Consider the following 20,519-nt stretch of genomic DNA (forward strand, 5'->3'; position numbering starts at 1 on the left):
TTCCTTCAGCTATCACACTTTTAAATCCTGACAGAAGCCATTTTAGTCATTTTGTATGATGTTGTTGTGGTTTTTTTTATTTGTTTTTTTTTATATTAGCGGAACCAATAGGGTCTTTTAGTCTGCATTGGTATTTATTGTTGATTATTTACATGCATTTATTCATAGTTGCTTTCAATAGTCCTGTATTTGTGCACTGATTATTTATGGTTGTCACATTGCACTTTGGATGTGGGGCTGATTTCAATGGTAAGCTGCAAATGAATAAGGGATGAATAAAGTTTTTTGAATCTGAATTAGAACTTCACTTTTAGAACATTCTGGGGCGCTGATAAAGAGGGGTAACCATGACAAATTCAAGGGGGGGGGGGGGGACCTGTAGAACAAAGGAGGGGGTCTAGTGGATACAGGCTAGGAGTTGTGAAAATGTCCTGTAAGATCCGCCGAGTAAGAGAGGCAAAGAAGTCGGCAATAGGACGTTCAAAGCATGCTAAATTCAGTTTCATTTTCCTGTTCGCACCCCAACAGATCGACAAGATCCTGAATTTTATGAAAGGGCCACAACGTTTAGCTTTCGTGGGGCCTACAATTGGTAGCGACGCTCCTGGCAACATTAGACCAACATAAGTGCTGATCCAGACACCTGTCATCATCCATATTATCCCTTAATTTTTAATTTAATTTTTCACAATTTTTTTTTTTTTTTTAGAAAATCAGGATCAATGAAGTTACCATATGTGATTCCTTACCTATAAGTGGCAAAAAAAAAATGCAATATATATGGTCCAATTAACCTATTAGTGCATGTCTTTGAATGGTGGGAGGAAGTCGGAGGAGAGCCGGAGAGAACCCACACAAATGTCACACAGAAAGTTTCCTGTTGTTGGAATCAAACTCAAGACCTTCTTGCTTTGAGGCAACATTGCTCATCACTGTCACCAAACGTAAATGCACTTTTTTTTTTTTTTATTTGTACAGATCAGAATATGAAACAAACCTGTCTTTCTTTCTTTCTTTCTTTCTTTTTGGAACTTTTACTACTCACAACATTTAAAGCAATATGGCCAAGAAAATGTACAGGAAGAAAATTATCACAAGAAAGTGAAAACAAAGGCACGGCCGGCCTTTCTTCACCGTCAGATGTGATTTGGGTCTTATCATCAGAAGGCAATACAGCAATTTTGTTTCCCAAATTTGTTTCCCAGGACTGTCTGAGGACTGCTGTGAATGCTTGAGTGGACCTGCCAAACAGTCTTTGGTATTTTTAGATTTTTATCGCAAGTAAAAGATTTTGGGGATATTTCCTTTTTAACCTTTATTTACCCGGATAAGTTGGTTGAGAACTGATGATTTTCAGTCACAACTTGGACATATAGAGACAAACAACCAGTCACTTTAACTCTCACACCTATTGGCGATTTAGCTTAACCATTTAACCTATTAGTGTGTGTCTGGATGGTGGTAGACAGTTGGGAGTACCTAGCGAGAACCCACTCAAACTCCAAAAGAAAGGTTCCTGGTGCTGGAATCGGACTCAGAACCTTCTTGCTGTGACTAGACACGACTAACCACTGCACTATCATGCTGCCCAAAATAAGTCTTTTGGCAAAGATCAGTATAAGACACAAACCTGCCTTTCTTTCTTTCTTTTTGAACTTTTACTACTTTCCCCGATGGAAAGCGATACGACAAGAAAATGTACAGGAAGAAAATTATTACAAGAAAGTGAAAACAAAAGCATAGCCGGCCTTTCTTCACCATCAGATGTGATTTGGGTCTTATCAGAATGCAATAAAGCAATTTTGTTTCCCATATTTGTTCCCAAGACTGTCTGAGGACTGCTGTGAATGCGTGAGTCTTTGGTATTTTTAGATTTTATCTATAAGTAAAAGATTTGGGGAAAATTTCCTTTTTTAACCTTTATTTACCCGAGTAAGTTGGTTGAGAACTGATTATTTTCAGTCACAGCTTGGACATATAGAGACAAACAACCAGTCACTTTAACTCTCACACCTATGGGCGATTTAGATTAACCATTTAACCTATTAGTGTGTGTCTTTGGATGGTGGTAGACAGTTGGGAGTACCTAGCGAGAACACACACAAACTCCAAACAGAAAGGTTCCTGGTGTTGGAATGGAACTCAGAACCTTCTTGCTGTGACTAGACACGACTAACTACTGCACTATCATGCTGCCCAAAATAAATGTTTTGGCAAAGATCAGTGTAAGACACAAACCGGCTGTGATGATTGGTCATGTGGTCTCTGGATTATGTTCTTTGACTCAGGCCTTCACATCTGGGAACAACATCTTCAGGTATTGTTCGAGGACCAGCTTCTCCATCATGTCCTCCTTGGCACATGCGTCATACTGAACCCATTTGTAAAAGAAGTCTTTAAGGCGCGTCTACAGTTCTTTGGAGGATTCATCGGCAGGTGTGTCATAGGAGCGAAACCTCTGACGGTAAGTGTCTCTGTTAATCTCGTACTTCTTCAGCACAGCGGTCTTTAACAAGTCAGTTTTTTGTTGCTGCAAAAGCACTCCTGGCCTTCCCAGTCAAAGGAGGAATCAGTCGAATAGCCACTGCTGTCGCGACCAGCTGTAAACTTCTACCAGTCTTTCAAAGGTGGTGAGATAGTGTCCAATATCATCAGAATCTTCCAACCTTTGTAACTTGGTTCTCAGGTGGTACTCCCCGGAGACTGTGCCAGCAGCTCACCTACTCTGGGGCTTCGCGGTCCGACTGGAGTTTTGTGCTCTGGTGAGACAGGTGCTGAACTTCTGCTTCTGCCTTCTGTTCTCTTTCCATCTGAACTTGCATGAAGCCCTCAAACATTTTAGCCAGTGTGATGAAACTTGATTCAGCCGACGTAGAGGTGCTGCCTCCTGGTTGGTGGTGGTGGGGGGGGTCACCCTAAACAGCACCTCCGTGGCAACTTCCTCCACAGAGTCCTCTCTCTGTTGCCTGCTGCTTCCTGGGAGGCATCCTTGGCTTTACTTCTGACAACACGTGTGATGATTGGTTGTGTGGAGGAGGGAAACCACACCAGGAGGTTGGAATGATCTTCACCGCAGTATGGTTTATTTACAGTGTTTGCCCAGCTAACATCGCCGATAGAGCTGTGTTAGTGAAAAAAAAAAATTTAAAAACTAAACTAACTGATGAAAAACAGCTTGACAAAACACAGAAAATCAGTCTTCAACAACAGAAAATAAAGTTCAGCCCATGGCTAAGGGCAACCAGCTTCAGTGGCTTGCTTCACTCAAGCAGAGCCACACTTCTACCTCGAGGAGCTACTACTCCAGACTTTTTATACCCGTTGCCCCTCCCACATGAACAAACCGATCACAAAAGTTCAATTTACCTTTCATTTAACATTTACTGGAATAATACTGATATCTTTACCTAAACCTCATTTCACTACTTTTATTTAATACTCCCCCAAAAAGTCTCTAACAGTTTAAACCTAGATTAGAGCATTTTAAAGGTTAACAACTGGCCAACTCACTAAACTCCCCTCTGATGGCTGCCACCTTTGGTAAGTTCCTGATGCCCTCTACTATAAAAGGTTTGGGAACCTCCCTCATTCCTGTTTGTCGTCAGGCCTGGAATTGGTGATGAGATGGAGTGAGCATGGAGTAAGCATCAAACTAGTGATGGGTAAATGAGGCGTCCATGAAGTGTTCTGACACATTGCCAACTGCATTGATACTTGGTGTCGACACTGTGTCACTGAATACGGACACCTGCTGGACCTTCAAATCCCTACTGGCACAACCGATGTGAACAGACTCAACTGACACTGATTTGATGACCTAGTATATACAATCAAATAATTTAAGTTATTGTATTTTATATTGTATTATTTCATAAATTCATTTAAATTTAAAATATCTTGACATTTTTAGATACAGTCAATAAATAATGTGAACATGTATCATAATGTGACAATCTAAGTGAACGTGTTGTGAATGAGGATGCTTGGGAGTAGGATTTTTTTTTTTTTTTTTTTCCCAAATTTTTATTTAAAAAAAAGTTTTTCCAACGTTTTGAGCTTGATGGTTAAAAATGAAGTGAAGAATAAATTAATAGGAATTAATTATCAATAAAGCAACTTTGACTAAGTTGTAGAATTGCTGTATAGCTGACTTTGTCTGGTGGATCTGGACTTCATTCTCATGCTGGCCTAGAATGCCTCAGCATTGAGGAGGTGCTTTGTTAACCTCTTTCGGTGCCAGACAGTTAAGGGGCTAACAAGCCTTAAAAGTGCCACAGAATTTGGCCGTTTTCTCAGTATTTCACGTCGTTTTTATAATCGAAGTCTGAATCGTCATCAGAACTCATTTCTAGCAGAGGGACTGTTTGACAGATCGCTGGTTTACGATATTACTACAAACTGGCCATCTAATTTGCAATATGTTTCATTCATAAATTCATTCATAACATTTCCCAAGCAGAAAACGAAACGCGAGCTCTTCCTTGGTCAAAAACTGCCTGTAACATCCGACCGGATTGATACTTAGATTCAAAATGCACCGGCTGCAGCCGATTCATATTGATCGTAATTTGCAAGAAGATTTGAAAGAACGTCATCGAAATGTGGAGAAAGAAAATGGGGGTGGATGGTTGTTTGTACACAATATGGCTTGTTCTCCAAAGCCGATCTGATCGGCCCGTGGCATTGAAAAGAGTTAATAGGAAAGTTTTGTCCAACAAATGCGACATTTAACCTGCAGACAATAATATGAATTGTAAACTAAGAGTCACTTTGAAATGAATTTGGAATTCAGATAGATCAAGTGGAAAACTCTGAGAGAAACAGGATGAAACAACAAGGACATTAAAACAAATACCTATTTCCGCATATGAGATCCAAATGGTCCCACACGGCGGAAACCTTTCTTTTGGCTTGAGGCTGCTCCAGAATTCTTGATGAATTTGAGAATGAACCACAAAAGATCAGAGATTCTTTTGGCAGATGCATCCCGTTGACAGATGCGCTTCCTTATGAACACAGTTTGGCGCGTCAGTGTCAGTTCCAAACACTTCCTGTATCGGTCAAGTGACTTTCTTGAAGCGATACGCCGCACCGACACGGGGTTTTGCTCTATGAGCTCGGATGCATGCGCCGACGCATCGGTGTTGCCGGACCCATCACTACATCAAACAGTTTGGTAACAAAGGAACAAAAAGAAAAGACTAAGCTATGCAAAATGTGTTTTCGATCTGTGGGCCCATTATGTAATATTTCTAAGGATGCAAAAATGATAAATATGAAATGAAATATGATTAATAGAAACAAACAAAACTAGACCAGCTACGCTAGCAGGCCCAAACCCAATGCTCCTCCTGTCACTCCAATCCAGAAACAGGCCCAGAGCCTGAGAACAAAGGATATGGGTTGCCACCATGACACCGGCCTTTCTTTCTTTCTTTCTTTTGGAACTTTTACTACTTTCCCATATGGAAAGCGATACGACAAGAAAATGTACAGGAAGAAACTTATCACAAGAAAGTGAAAACAAAAGCACGGCCGGCCTTTCTTCACCGTCAGATGTGATTTGGTTCTTATCATCAGAAGGCATACAGCAATTTTGTTTCCAGGCTGTCGACTGTCTGAGGACTGCTGTGAATGGGTGAGTGGACCTGCCAAGAGTCTTTGGTACCCTGTCAGTTTACAGTGGCTGAGGCTGCCCAAAAAGCACACAGCCTGTCCAGCGCTTTTGATTAGACCACTATATCCGGCCGGCAATTCCCATGCTTGACAAAGAGAAACTGTTCAGGTTCTAATCTAATAGTCAGTCAGGGGTACACTATGAAGAAAGAAAAATGTCATTAAAAGAAACAAAAAATGTCTTAAAGCTCTTTAGAAATTATTTAGAATTAAGAGACAGGACTGCCAAAAGTTGATAATAGGAACCAGCGGGACTTCCATTTAAGGGTGGGTGAAGTCTTTCTAAAGTCTCAATGGCAAACAGTTGAGTTCGACTCCATGAATCTGTCCTTTCGCTTGTGGGTTGTGTTTCCTTGAACTCTCTTGCAAAGCCATTCCTATTTAAGACTACAGCTTGCCAAAGTGGTTTTTTTTTTTTTTTTAAGAGTTTAGTCAAAGTCAATGCAACAAGAAAAGTCAATGAAATGAAACAGCAATACAGATCTTTATAGATTCCTTCCTCTAATCTCCTCTCTCTATTCCATATGTGTAATTGTAACATTATATTCATTCCTTTATTTTATCCTCCCACCATCGACAAACTTGCTTCAATTTTCAGCAGCGGGGGTTTCACTGTAAGAACGACTGTGCTCTCTTTTTGATGACCTTAAATCTCATTTTCCAACCTCTGCTCGCTCACCTGTAAAATAATCCTCAGATCCCGAGGCCGAGACCTTAAAAATAACAGTGGTGCTGTATTGAATGAACGTTTGCTTCCCTATACGGCGCTGCTTTTGGTTAACCTTTCCCACACCCGTGATCGCACGGAAGAAAATGGAGCATTGTTGTTTTCTTTGTCCTCATCCTCTGTCTATTTTTCTCCGGTTGAGGAAGATGACACCTTCTTTATTCAAGTGTCATTTATTTGTCCTCAGTTGAGGCCCCGTCTTTTCCTTGCTTTCTCTCATTGTCTTTTCAAGCTCTGGGAATTTTTGATCAGCCTCTCAATTATTCTTCTCTTCCCCTTCAATCCTTTTTTTTCTTTTTTTTTTTTTTTTTTTCTTTTTTGGCCTTACCGAACATCTTGTCACCATCCCTCATTGCCCTGCTTCATCTTGCATGGCTTACATGACCGGGAAGAACTGATACATGGCGCCGCCTTGATGAAATGTATTGACTGATTGTGTTGGCAAGCCGAGTCTATCGAACTGACTTGATGACAGACAGAACAGATGCATTTGCTCAAACTTCAAACATGGAATCATTAGACCAGGGGTGTCAAACATGTGGCCCGCTGGCTAAAAAACGGCCCATTTAAGGTTCCAAATCCTTTCCAAATTTGACACGCTTGCTAATGCTAACGAGTGATTTTACATTAACCCGTAAAGACCCGTTGCTACTTTATGGCACTTCCAAAATAAATTTTTCTCTATATCGAACCTTTTTTAGGCAAGGCAAGTTTATTTGTATAGCACATTTCATGGACAGAACAATTCAAAGTGCTTTACATAAAATGTAATAATAACACTGGTCAACAACAAATTTATTGGAAAAAAGTGCTTGAGAAAAATGGTCAAAAGGACTCACTCACAGCATGTTTTCTAACCTTTTAGTTAGTCGAAATAAAAAAATAAATAAAAAAAAGTCTGGACAGTTTTAGGCTTAGGGTTTAAAGAGTTAAAATTATACTTATTTCTCTGAAGACATTACAGGTTGTTCATATTTGTTCAGGTTCTTCCCATTTATTTTCATGCAATTTTACTTTTTTTTTTACACTAAAACAAAGAGAAAATTTGGAGTTGTGGCCCCTGAACTAAAATTACACTGGTCAACAACAAATTTATTGTTTAAGTTTTTTGAGCTGATTTAGGATAATTTTGGTGTGCTGAATCCAAAAATCACATTAATTTTGCTCAATCAGGTCAACTTCTGAACTATGCTACATATTGGCTTTTTAACATTTTTGCTTACATTTATGGGCATTTCACATCATATGATGCAAAATATTTCATATTTCTTGCAATAAACGAGTTCTGACGATTTACTTTTGCCAATTTATGATTAACGTTTTTTTTTTTTTTTTTTTTTTTTTTTTAATATTACAGGTGAATGAAATGGCTTCGACTAGAAGATCTTGCAAAAATAAGCCTGATGTATTCTGCTACATCTGCGGTGAATACACCATTGTACCTAACAGGAATCAAGTCACAAGTTTCATAAGTGTGCTTACCAATCTTATTTTGGTATTAATTTATTATATTTTTGTGAGAAGATCAAATTTTTCAAAATCAAATTAGCAAAAAAACCTGACCTGATTGAGAAAACAGATGTCATTTTTTTTTTTATTTAGCGGTGCAAAATTGGTCCTAATTCAGTTGAAAAAAACCTAGACAACTTGCAAAAAACATTTTTTTGTAACCCAGTGTAATAATCACAGGAGAGGCATAGAAATACATTTAAGATGGGAGAAAGTTAAAATATAAGAACAGTAACATTAAAATTAAAATAGACTTTAAAGCATCGGCGATAAATGTGATTTAAAGTTAATTTAAAAGGCATTATTCAAGAGTTTAAGAGAAAGCTGCAGTAAACAATAATGTTTTCAGGCTTGATTTAAATGAGCTGACCTCAGGTATTCAGGAAGTTTTAAGTGATTTATCGCAATTTATTGTTATATTATCTTATTTATTTTTTGTTTTCGTTTTTTTTAATTAATGTAGATCAGTGCTTCTCAACGGGGGTGGGACGTTGGGATACCGTTGGGGGGTGTTTTGAACAAGAAAGTTGAGAGGGGCGCTGAGACCGAAAACAGGTCATTAGTCTGTATAAGTATCAATATAACTCAGCATGTTATGTCATTGGTGAATTTGTGCTCCCCCCCTGTTCCTTTGCAATAAGGTATCACCCCCCCACCACACCCCACCCCCTAGTCAATACCTATGCAACATATATAAACTCCGTCAGACCCACTCCTGCCACCCCTGCTTGACAAGTTGTTACAGAGCGTTATAACAAAATGAAAAATTGGTTAAAATATTATTTATTGGTTATTTACTTTTTTATTTTACTGGTCCAGCCCAGAAACACATTGTCAATTTGGCTTAATGTGAATAAATTACATACACTATGAAAATATTTACATTTATGAACTATATTTTATCACTAAAATGTGAATAACCTGAACAAATATGAACAACATTAAATGTCTAAAGAATATTAAGTGTTCTTTTAACAATATTTTGTCTTTCACTAAATGTTTTGTGCATTTTGTAGATCCACTCCCATCTGTACGTTCTGAAATATAATATTGTAGGAATGTTACTTATTTTAGCTCCAAAATTTCAACAATATTATGCCTGTTACCAAATGTTTATGTAACATTGTGTGTAACGAACATGTATAAATTATATGTTTAGGCATAATATTGTTAAAATTGCAGTAAGAAAATGTTGTTTTTTTCAGGTTATTCACTTTTTTTTTTTTTTGTTTGGATAGTTTGTAAATGTAATATTTTCATAAATTAATGTTATTTTTTGTAATAAAACAAAGAGCAAAATTTGAAGTTGTCATTATTTATAGGTTATTATGCTATTATTTTACAGTTCTGACCCACTTGAGATGAAATTGGGCTGAATGTGTCCCCTGAAAGAAAATACAGTAGACCATAAATAACATTTCAGAAAGAAAAAAAAAAAAAAATCTTTAAATAAATCTGACCTTCTGTGCAATAACATACCTGACATGTGACTATAATGCCATTTGTGAAAATAAAAGCAACTGTGTTTTTTTATCGATGTTTTGGCTTCTACACCATCGTTCAGCCATTGCAGAAGTTACATTTATCATAATTATCACGGATAGGAGCACGACTTAATCACCGTTAGATGTCAAATTGAAATGTCTGCAGATGTTGCCTTTGGAGTTCACACGGTTTGTTACTGAGGGAGAAAAAAATGATTAAATTTCCATTATAGCTAGACAATGACTTAATACTGCCCTTCAGTAAGTGCTATTAAGTGGAGTGATTATAAAATGCCAAGCCACATTCATAACTTGCTTTTAAAATAAAATCAACACACACACACGCACACAAAAAAAAAAAAAAAAAAAAAAAAAAATTCATTGTTGAAGTGCACCTTTCAAAAGCAGGACTTGAAAGAAGAATTAAGTTTTAACTTTTGACTGTCATGTAGCACATTTTAAACAAAATTGATTCTTTAGAAGCGAGGTTGATCCTCACACAAAGAAGTCCTTTTTGCAAAATTTGTGCAATTCCGACTGCCGCCGAGCTGTACTTAAACGGAGCGCCACATGAAAGGAAGCCGGTAGAAGCAAGGTCACTCACAGACCTGTTGTCATAATCAGACTCTCAAACCTTTCGAACTAAAGAGATGAATTTAAAGCGATGAAAACGCCAAGGTGTCCACTTCAATAGTCGCACAATGGTTGGCACCCAAACAGCACCCGACGCGACGGTTGCAGTTGAACTTTAATTGCTGCTTGCATTCAGGTTTAATTAAGTTGAGAATAAAAATGGTCTTCTTTGCAGCGTTCAATCTGCGAGTATGGCAGGATAATTTGCTGCCCTGAAAGTTTTAATGGGACGATTATCAGATGCACAATCAGCAGAACAGAGGGGCAGAATAGACAACCCCGTCGTTTTAAACGGCGCTGGTTCTAATCACGTAAGTTGATGAAAGATTAGGTACAAAAAGTACGATAATGTTCTCATCAGTGTTAACCCCTGCTCTTCTAATTAACCCATAAAGACCCAAACAGCCACTGGCAACCATAATTATCTACTAATCTAAAATATTTAATACCTGTTGAAGCACAAATCCTTTCATGGTCGTCAGATATGACCCATTTGGATGTTGAGAGGCTCCGTAGTTACCGTGGCAACACCGTCATCTTCTACAACATTGATTCGCCAGTAAAACCCATGGAGTTTAATGAATAACGAATGTAGACGCTTGGTTTATGTTCAGTAATGATATATTTTACTGAAAAAGCCACTTTTTTCTTCAGTTTTCTGTTTTTGATGTCATAAGCTTTGAATTTACTTTGAGCTTTAATGAACATTTACATGATCCGTGAATTAATCTAGGAAAATATCTGATTTTCAGTGAAAAAATGTAAAATACAAGGGATGATATTATGATAAATGGTGATAATCACTTAAGAAAGATTAAATAGAGGGAAAAATAATATGGGACGGAAACAAAAGTAGCTCTGGGTCTTTATGGGTTAAAGCTACAACCAATATGCAAGTCAAATAAAAATACTTGACACTAAAATGCACAGAAATAGACACCTGTTTTAATGGATGTTTATGTAAATTGAGGAAACCTGTTACCATTTTATTTTGTTTTGTTAGTTTTTGATAAAATAACCCTCAAATATAATCTCAGCATGATGATTAAAGTACATGATCAGAAGATTAGATATCAGAAAATACCAGATTGTGACTAAAAAAAAAAAAAAAAAGCGAAATGGTCATAGTCATCAGATATGACCCATTTCGATGTTGAGAGGCTCCGTAGTTACCGTGGCAACACCGTCATCTTCTACAACATTTATTCGCCAGTAAAACCCATGGAGTTTAATGAATAACGAATGTAGACGCTTGGTTTATGTTCAGTTATTGATATATTTTACTGAAAAAGCCACTTTTTCTTCAGTTTTCTGTTTTGATATAATAAGCTTTGAATTTACTCTGAGCTTTAATGAACATTTACATGATTTTTTTTTTTTTTTTTTTACTTAAAATGTAATATACAGAAGCATAATATTCGAAAAAAAAAATCTCTTAAGAGAGGTTAAAATAGATGGAAAGCTCATTTGGGAACTGTTACCAAATTAGCTTGGGTCTTTATGAGTTAAACGCAGGAAAATACCTTATTCTCGCTGAAAAATGATAAATAAATAAGATAATATTGCAATAAATTGTGATAAATCAAAAAAAAAAAAAAAAAAAAAGGTAAATGCCATAAAAGCATCACTGGGTCTTTATGGGTAAAATTAATTACCAATGTTTGGAGCAGGTTGTTATGTACAAAATATGAACATTTATTCACAAGTGGGAGCTGTCAGACATTACAAATAACCAATGTTCTCTCATGAAAACGCTTTATTTTCTTGTTTTCAGGATAAATAAACGGTAACTCCCTCTGAGTCACGACATACTGGATGTTTATGTAAATTGAGGAGACCTATTACCATTTTTATTTGCGCTTAATGCTGTGGTTTACTTTGGATTTCAAAGTTATGTCATTTGTACGGGAAGGCAAATGACAACATTCACGATGATGAAAGATTTTTCCAACGTATAATTTTGCCTGACAGTCTATCCCCCGGCTGCAGGAACTTTTAAAGCATTAGTCACCTTAGAGGCGGTAACTGTAGCAGAGACAGTGTGGGAGAGAAATGAAAGGCAAAGATGGACGAGGGGAGAAGGAGTTTGAGTCTATGGCTGCGTTTAGACTGCAGGCAAATGTGGCCCAAATCTGATTTTTTTTTTTTTTTTTTTTTTTTTTTTTTTTGCCCATATCTGACCTGTATCTGATCTGTTAAAGACAGTTTTAAACAGCACAAATCCGACCCAGGCCACTTTCATATGTGGTCCTAAATCCGATACGTATCTAATATTTTGCAGTCTGCATTTATTCCACCTTTACGTCATTGAAATGCGACAAACATCACAATTCTGCGTCCCAGGAGGAGCGGGGGAAAACATATTACTTCCATAAACAGTGCGTGCCTGCGTGGTCATGTATTACGTCACGTTTAGTTGCATTTAATGTAAAAAATGAAGCAGCACACACACACACACACACACACACACACACACACACACACAAAAAATCAGATTTCAACAAAAAAAATCTGAATTGTTCATTAAGACCTGCTGTCTGAACATAGCCTTTTTCTTCAGTTTTCTCTGTTTTTTAACCCATAAAGACCCAAACACCCACTAGCGACCAAAATAATTTTCTGATGTTAAAGTTTAATACCTGTTGATCTATTAATCCTATCAATACATGTAAATAGTTGGCGTAAAATTCAGTTTGTCATCTTTTCGTGGTCATCAGATATGACCCATTTGGACGTTCAGAGGCTAGTTACCGTGGAAACACCGCCATCCTCTACAACACTGATTCCCCAGTAAAAGCCGTAGACTTTGATAAATGACAGTAAATGAAGACACTTGTTTTATGTTCAGTTAATGATACATTTTACTGACAAAGTCACTTTTTCCTCCAATTTTTCTGTTTTTTTTATATAATAACCTTCAACTTTAATTTGAGGTTTTTAAGGACATCAACATGATCAGTAAATTAAATGTTGAAAAATACCTGATTTTTCACTTAAGAGTGGAGAATACTGACCATATTATTCGAATAACTGGTGGTAAATCATTTAAGAAAAGTTAAAAATCGAGGAAGAAAAATCATTTAGGAAGTGTCACAAAAGTAGCACTGGGTCTTTATGGATTAGCATAGTGGTTCCCAGTGGTCCCTGCGTGGTCACGTATTACGTCAGGACCTCTTGTACGCATGCGGGTCACTTCAGGGTCGCATACTCAAAACCGATAGAAGTCGCATTTAATGTATAATACGAACGAGCAAACACACACACACAAAAAAAGTCAGATTTCACCAAAATTAAGACCTGCTGTCTGTACGTAGCCTAAGTTTCCATTAGTGTTGGTGTTTTAAATTTAGTTTTAGTCTAGTCTTTGTGCCAAACTCTCATTTCAGTCTTTATTAGTTTTAGTCATGTTCATTGTTTTTTCATCTAGTCAAGTTATAGTCGACTACAACTCCGAGCATTTTCATCAGAATTATACATGATTATTTTCGTTTAGTTTTAGTCAATGAAATCTGATGACATTTACTCTTGTTTTAGTCAATGAAAATTGTATTTTAGTCTCTTTTTAGTCATGCAGATCTATTAAATCTGGTTAATATAGTCTAGACAAAACCTACGTTTTCTTTTAGTTAACCTTTTCATGCATGCATTATGAGAACCTTAATCAAGATTTTTTTTTTTTTTTTTCCTATGTTTTTATTCCTCTGTAGGCATGAAAAAAACAAAAAAAACAATGTGATTGAGTTTTTTCTATGAACCTATTTTTCATGGAGTTACAAATCATATGTTTAATTTTAGAAGCAAAGAAACATGTATTTACTGATATACTGTGTGAAAACTATGAGATAAAAAACATTTTAATGTTGCTAATTTGATGTTTTCTCATATTTTAACAATACCTGCATGGAGATAATATGCAAGGAAAAAACAACAAACAAACAAACAAACAAACACAAAAAAAACCTTTTTGTTTTAAAAAAACAAAAACAAAACTGTTAATTAAAGTTTAACCCTTTCATGTATACTGGTCACTACAGTGGACACTTATTCTACAGCTGTTCTCTTGAACATTCATGGATTTTGTTATTTATTTATTTTTATTTTACACATATCTTTATTAAAGTTTTAAGACATTACATATCTTTCTGACATGAATTGGTAATACTGTGTAGATCTCCCCTGAGTGTAATAGTTATAGTTTCACTACAATTATCAATAAATGCATGTTTCCTCGCTTCAAAAATTAAATGCATGGTTTCCAGCTGAGTGGACATTTTTGCAACTTCATGAAAAATAGGTTCTTAAGATTTTTTTTTTTTTTTAATTATTATTACTATAAAAACAATATCTATATCTATATATCTATATCTATATCTATATATATATATATATATATATATATAATATTTTTTTTTTTTTTTTTTTTTTTTTTTTTTTCCATAAGAACATTTTCTATCGCATTGTTTTTTTCATGCCTAAAGAGGAATAAAAACACTCAGGAAAAAAAATCTTGATTAAGGTTCTCATAATTCTTGCATGAAAGGGTTAAAAACAATTAGCAATTTTTTATTTTTTTTTTTTACAGTCAAACATATTACTGCAGATCAGGGGCATGTGGTGAAGTCACATATTTCTGCCCGAACCTGAACCGTGCCTGACACAGTTGTGTCTGAACCCAGCTGAACCATCGAGTCCCGTCTGGCTCGGTTCGGGTTTCAGTTCTCTACCAATGCGGACCCAGACAGGGAGCGGGTCTTTTTGGACCCTGGATATTTGGCACATGAGACAAAAGGTGAACCATCCAGACTTCAGTTGCGAACTGGAGGAGGCGAAACGTCTGGTAACCTGCGGACCTCACAATTTCACCGCACACTTGCAGTAACGCAACTAAAGATTATAACGTGAATTCATCTCGTTATTGAAAATGAACAGACATTTTATCCCAGTTTTTGTTTTGTAAACTACATTTAGTCTCATTTTTATAAGGTAACAATATTGCATTACGCATGTTAATTATAGTTATCGTCACATGACCACCATTTTCGTTACATCTTGTCGTCTGGTAACCTGCGGACCTCACAATTTCACCGCACACTTGCAGTAACGCAACTAAAGATTATAACGTGAATTCATCTCGTTATTGAAAATGAACAGACATTTTATCCCAGTTTTTGTTTTGTAAACTACATTTAGTCTCATCTTTATAAGGTAACAAAATTGCATTACACATTTATTTATAGTTATCGTCACATGACCCACCGTTTTCGTTAAATCTTGTCTCGTTTTCATCACGCAATAAAGGTTTGTTGATGACGATATTTCAACATAATTTTGGTTGACGAAAGCAATACTAGTGTTTCCATGATAACACCAAAGAATCATATTCTAATGTATGTGGCACTTTAACCCTGGACTATCTTTATTTATTTATTTATTATTTATTTATTATTTTTAATTTTGATGATAAAAAGTTTAGAGAATGTGCTGCGAATGAGTCTGTTTGCCCATTTTTCCAGAGCACTTTTTTTCCCCAGCTCTTTCAAAATCTCGCAATCATTTACAATTTACTGCATGCTATAATTCCGCTAAAACGGCTCCTTCTCCAGCTTCTAGTGAAATTACTGTAATGACCCAATAAAACCTATAAAGCACAACATCTCAGCTTTCAGAAACAGTTGGAATTTTTCCAATCGCACAAACAGTGACAGAGTTACAATCCATCCAAATTGTATATGCACAGAGTGTGTCAGCGGTGACACATCAGGTTCTAAAGAGTTAAAACCACCCACGTACCGAGAGGAGTTTCAAGTCCTCCTTGAGCGTCCTGTGTACACAAGCATTCATTCATATTTTATTTCAGTTTTCTGCTGTCTGCTTTGAGTACAGTAATGCTTTTAAATTCAGAAATCACTCCAACACTAGAGTCACTGTCACTGAGTAAACCGCGAGGGTTTCCTTTCATTTCTACCTACGAATCAGTAATACTAGATTTAGTGCAATGCGGCGGAAATTTGTCACCGGGCTGTTCACAGAAGAGCTCAGAGCTCTTTAGAAATGTAGTATTTCTGCTTCAGCTCATTATTATTCTTCTGAGGTGTGATGTCGTATTGTTTTTTAACGATACATTGTGGCTCTGTTGATTGGAGTCAAATATTTTTGACAGTATGGAAGATCTAAACCAGGGTGTCAAACTCATTTAGTTCAGGGGCCACATTCACCCCAATATGATCTCCAGTGGGCCGGACCAGTAAAATAATACCAGTGAAAAAAGTAAAATTACATTATGATAATGTTTATATTCTACATCATTTCCTTAACAATCTGAATAACGTGAACAACTTGAAATGTCTTAAGAAAAACAAGTGCAGTTTTAATAATATTCTGCATCCGTTTATCACTTTATCATTACATCTTACATTACAATTACAAATACACATAATATTGATAAAATTACATTTACTTTTCTCAAGATATTTCATGTTGTTCATGTTTCTTCAGGTAATTCACATTTTTGTAAAAAGGATAGTTTGTTAATGTAAACATTTTCATGTAATTTTACTTTTTTTTTTTTTTTTTTTTTTTTTGACGTTAAAACAAAGATAAAATCTGCAGTTGTCATATTTATAGAGGTTATTATGACATTATTTTTCTAGCCTGACCCATTGAGATCTAACTGGTTTAATGTGTATGTATGGAACCCGAATTAAATGATTTTTACACTGGTGATTGTTAATTTCTTCAGTGTAATTTTTGCATTTCACAAATTCATCCTAGGGGCCAGATCGGACCCTTTGGCGGGCCGGATTTTGGCCCCCGGGCCGCATTGTTGACACCTGTGATTCTAAACAATACATGCTGGATACTGGAGATTATTGTTAAATTTATATTTTACATTCATGTCCTGTGTGGAAACAAACTTCACTGAATTGTATGGGTTTAAACAAACTAATGTATATTGTTTATTAACCCATAAAGACCCAAACATCTACAGGTGACAAAAACATCTACTGATCTCAACTGTTTAATACCATATTGATCCACTAATCCTATAAGTCCCATGTAAATATTGGTGTAAATACAGTTTGTCATCTTTTCATGGTCATCAGATATGACCCATTTGGATGTTCAGAGGTGTAGTTACCATGGAAACACTGTCATCTTCTACAACATTGATTCGTCAGTAAAACCCATGGATTTGGATCAATAACAGTGGATGGAAACACTTGGTTTATGTTCCGTTAATGATATATTTTACTGAAAAAGTCCTTTTTTTCTTCAGTTTCCTCTGTTTTGATACAATAACCTTTGAATTTACTCAGAGCTTTTATGAACGTTTAGATGATCAGTAAAGTAAATATAGGAAAATGTCCGATTTTCACTGAAAAAAACACAAAATACAGAGGATAATATTATATTAATATATAATAAATGGTGATCAGTCATTTAAGTAAAGTTATTATTGTGGAACTGCCACAAAAGTAGCACTGGGTCTTTATGGGTTAATGCAAAGCAGCAGCATCTCATTTAGTTATTTATATATTCTGCTGAAAAAGTATATTTTGAATTAACTCTGAACCTTAATGAACATCTACATGATCAGTAAATTAAATATAGGAAAATGTATGATTTACACTGAAAAAGCTGTGATTAATTATTATAGCAAATGGTGCTAAATTACTTTTAAAAGGTTAAAAAAAAGATCACAAATTCATTTGGGAGCTGCCAAAAAGGTAGGACTGGGTCTTTGTGGGTTAATATATACATATGTCATATTATTGACATGTCTCGTGGCTGCGGAAACAAAATATTCTATTTCAGAGAGATCAAATTATTGGCCTGCATCAATTAGAAAAAAAACTAACAAGCTGAAACTACTGAAATTGGGTGAAAACCGTCCAATGCACTGCAAAAAAGGAATATCTGATTTAAATAAACTGACCTGAATTTGGAATATTTATCTTGAAAGATTATTTTTTAGATTTATTCACTTATTGAGACCTAATTTTGTTAAGACTATTTGAAATGTTCGAAGAATGTTCATTTTGAGCAACCCTGCTTAAATATTATGACTAATTTTAAGGAACATTTCGACAAAACAAACTCCATTGATGGGGGATGAGTACGGCAGACACATTTATGGTTTGCCCTCAAAAATTTTTACTTGTTTTATGCAGTTTTGTTATATATATGTATATACACACACCATAGAAGAGTTGAAACAGGCATATTCTTCTTAACCCTATAACACCAAATGTATCATATTTGATACATGAGTTTTGAAGCCCTCTAGATGCTCAGTGATATATTTTTTTTTCATGAAAAACCGAATGTATACAATTAGATACATGCAATACACAGATATCCACCAGAGGGGAGGAATTCATTCACCAGAGGCCTTTCCAGTGACACTACAAGATTGTCAATAATGAGGAAGGATGGCAGTTGTTTGCCAGTTTTTGAAAAAAAATTACCAATTTCTTAGTCATGTTGTGTTATATTATGTTTTTGCTCATTCAAAAATAATATTTGATCATTGAGACCTGATGTATCAAATATGATACACAACTGAAACTCATACATGGGAATTGATGTTTGAAAAAAAAAAAATGTTTGGTTGTTCAGAAGACCAATAAAGGCTCCATTTTCAACAAACTGGAATTTTCTGTCAATGATTTAATAGTTCAGGCTTTACAGGGTTAAAATAAGAATTTTACCATCTATAATCTTGGATAATATTTTCTTATTTTAAGAAAACTTGATAAGTATAAGTTTCTTACAACACTGGGCTGATAACTTTACTTGAAGTAAGGCATTTTAACCAATAACGAGTTAATTTTCTAATTTTTGTACAGATTTTTTTTGGAGTGTGTGTGATGGAAGGATTGTGGTGAACCATCATCTCAGAGTAGTAAATATGTTCCGGAATGGAGATATATTTTTTCGTTTATATGCAAGGATTCATTTCAGTTTCAACATGAATGAGAAAGGTCACATTTTTTAAAATTACAAAAATAAATAAATAAATAAATAAAAAAAAAAGGAAGAGTATCTCAGAGGATTGGCTGATCTGGATTGATCTGGAGTTGTTTTCAGCTACAGCAATGCGTCTGGTTTCGACCGACTCGATATGTAAAGTGTCATGACATACTTTTGTTATGATTTGGCGCCATGTATATAAAATTTGATTGATTGATTGATTGATAAACCTGAATATATTGAATGACCAGGATTCAGGTTCAATTGTTAAAAGAAGTGATTTTCCTGCAGTGAAGAAAAAATGTATCACAAAATGTTAATTCTATGTGGAGTTTAATGACAAGTACACAACTGAGGTGGTCTAAGGAGGAAAAGTGGTCACTGTAGTTTGAAAATGTATTAAAAAAGTTATTTTTAAGGAGCTGTTAAGAAATAAAGCAGACTGAAGATGGTTCTTTATGGTCTTTACTGTAACATTCATAATATCATGGTTGCTATGGTCAAACTAATCCACACAAGTTTTTTTTTTTTCCTTCAAGACAGAACAGCTAAGAGGTATTTGTAAGTTTATTGAACAAAGGGTTGAAAGGGATTAAAAGGAGGCGTAGTGTCTATTTTTGAGGTTAAACTGTGGAACAATGCCAATGCAATTTGAAAAGTCTGTGCTTCGTTTCCTTTTGAATAAAAAGACGTTTAGCAAAGCTGTTTTTGTGAATGATTTATGTCGTTACTTTTATTTCTATTTCTGCAGCTTGATTGATAAGAACATAGGCGAGTACATGAAGTTTTTGCTTTATCCGAGCCAGTTAAGTCACGGTAATACATAGATGTTGTTTATAAGGCCGGGTTTTCATTAGAGACACTTTGAAGCTGATGTGTTTTTGAGTGAAATATATGACCAACCCTGTGGCGTGCTTTCTAAATATTGTTAAATTCAAATTAGGCCATTTCACTCACATCTATGGAAGTAAAGATTATCTACTCTAGACAAACATAAGGCTCGTGGGCCTAAGCAAGGGTCCAATTCGGCCCGTGGAATGAATTTCCAAAGAACAAAAATTATATTGAACATATTAAACGTCAAAGGTGTCAGACTTTACTTCAGGGGTCACATACTGACCAGTGTGAGTTCTAGTGAGTTAATAACATAATAACCTATAAATGATGACAACTCCCAATTTTCTTCTTGGTTTAATATGGAAAAAGTAAAATTACATATTGAAAATATTTACATTTACAAAATTTTTGAGCACAAAAATGTGAATAACCTGAACAAAGAATACAATACATAGAATACATAATAAGGTCAATTTTAATAATATCATGCCTGTTACTAAATGTTTTGTGTATTTGTAGATCCACTGTGTATGTATAATGATAAACTGAAACATAATATTGTTTAAATTGCACTTATTTTTCAGAAAAAAATTCAAGTTGTTTAGGTTATTCACATTTTAATTGTAATTATACTAAACAAAATGAAAAAAATGGATAAAATTGTGATTTATATGTTGTTG

The sequence above is a fragment of the Sphaeramia orbicularis genome, chromosome 2 (genome assembly GCF_902148855.1).
Source record: "Sphaeramia orbicularis chromosome 2, fSphaOr1.1, whole genome shotgun sequence".
NCBI classification, from domain to species: domain Eukaryota; kingdom Metazoa; phylum Chordata; class Actinopteri; order Kurtiformes; family Apogonidae; genus Sphaeramia; species Sphaeramia orbicularis.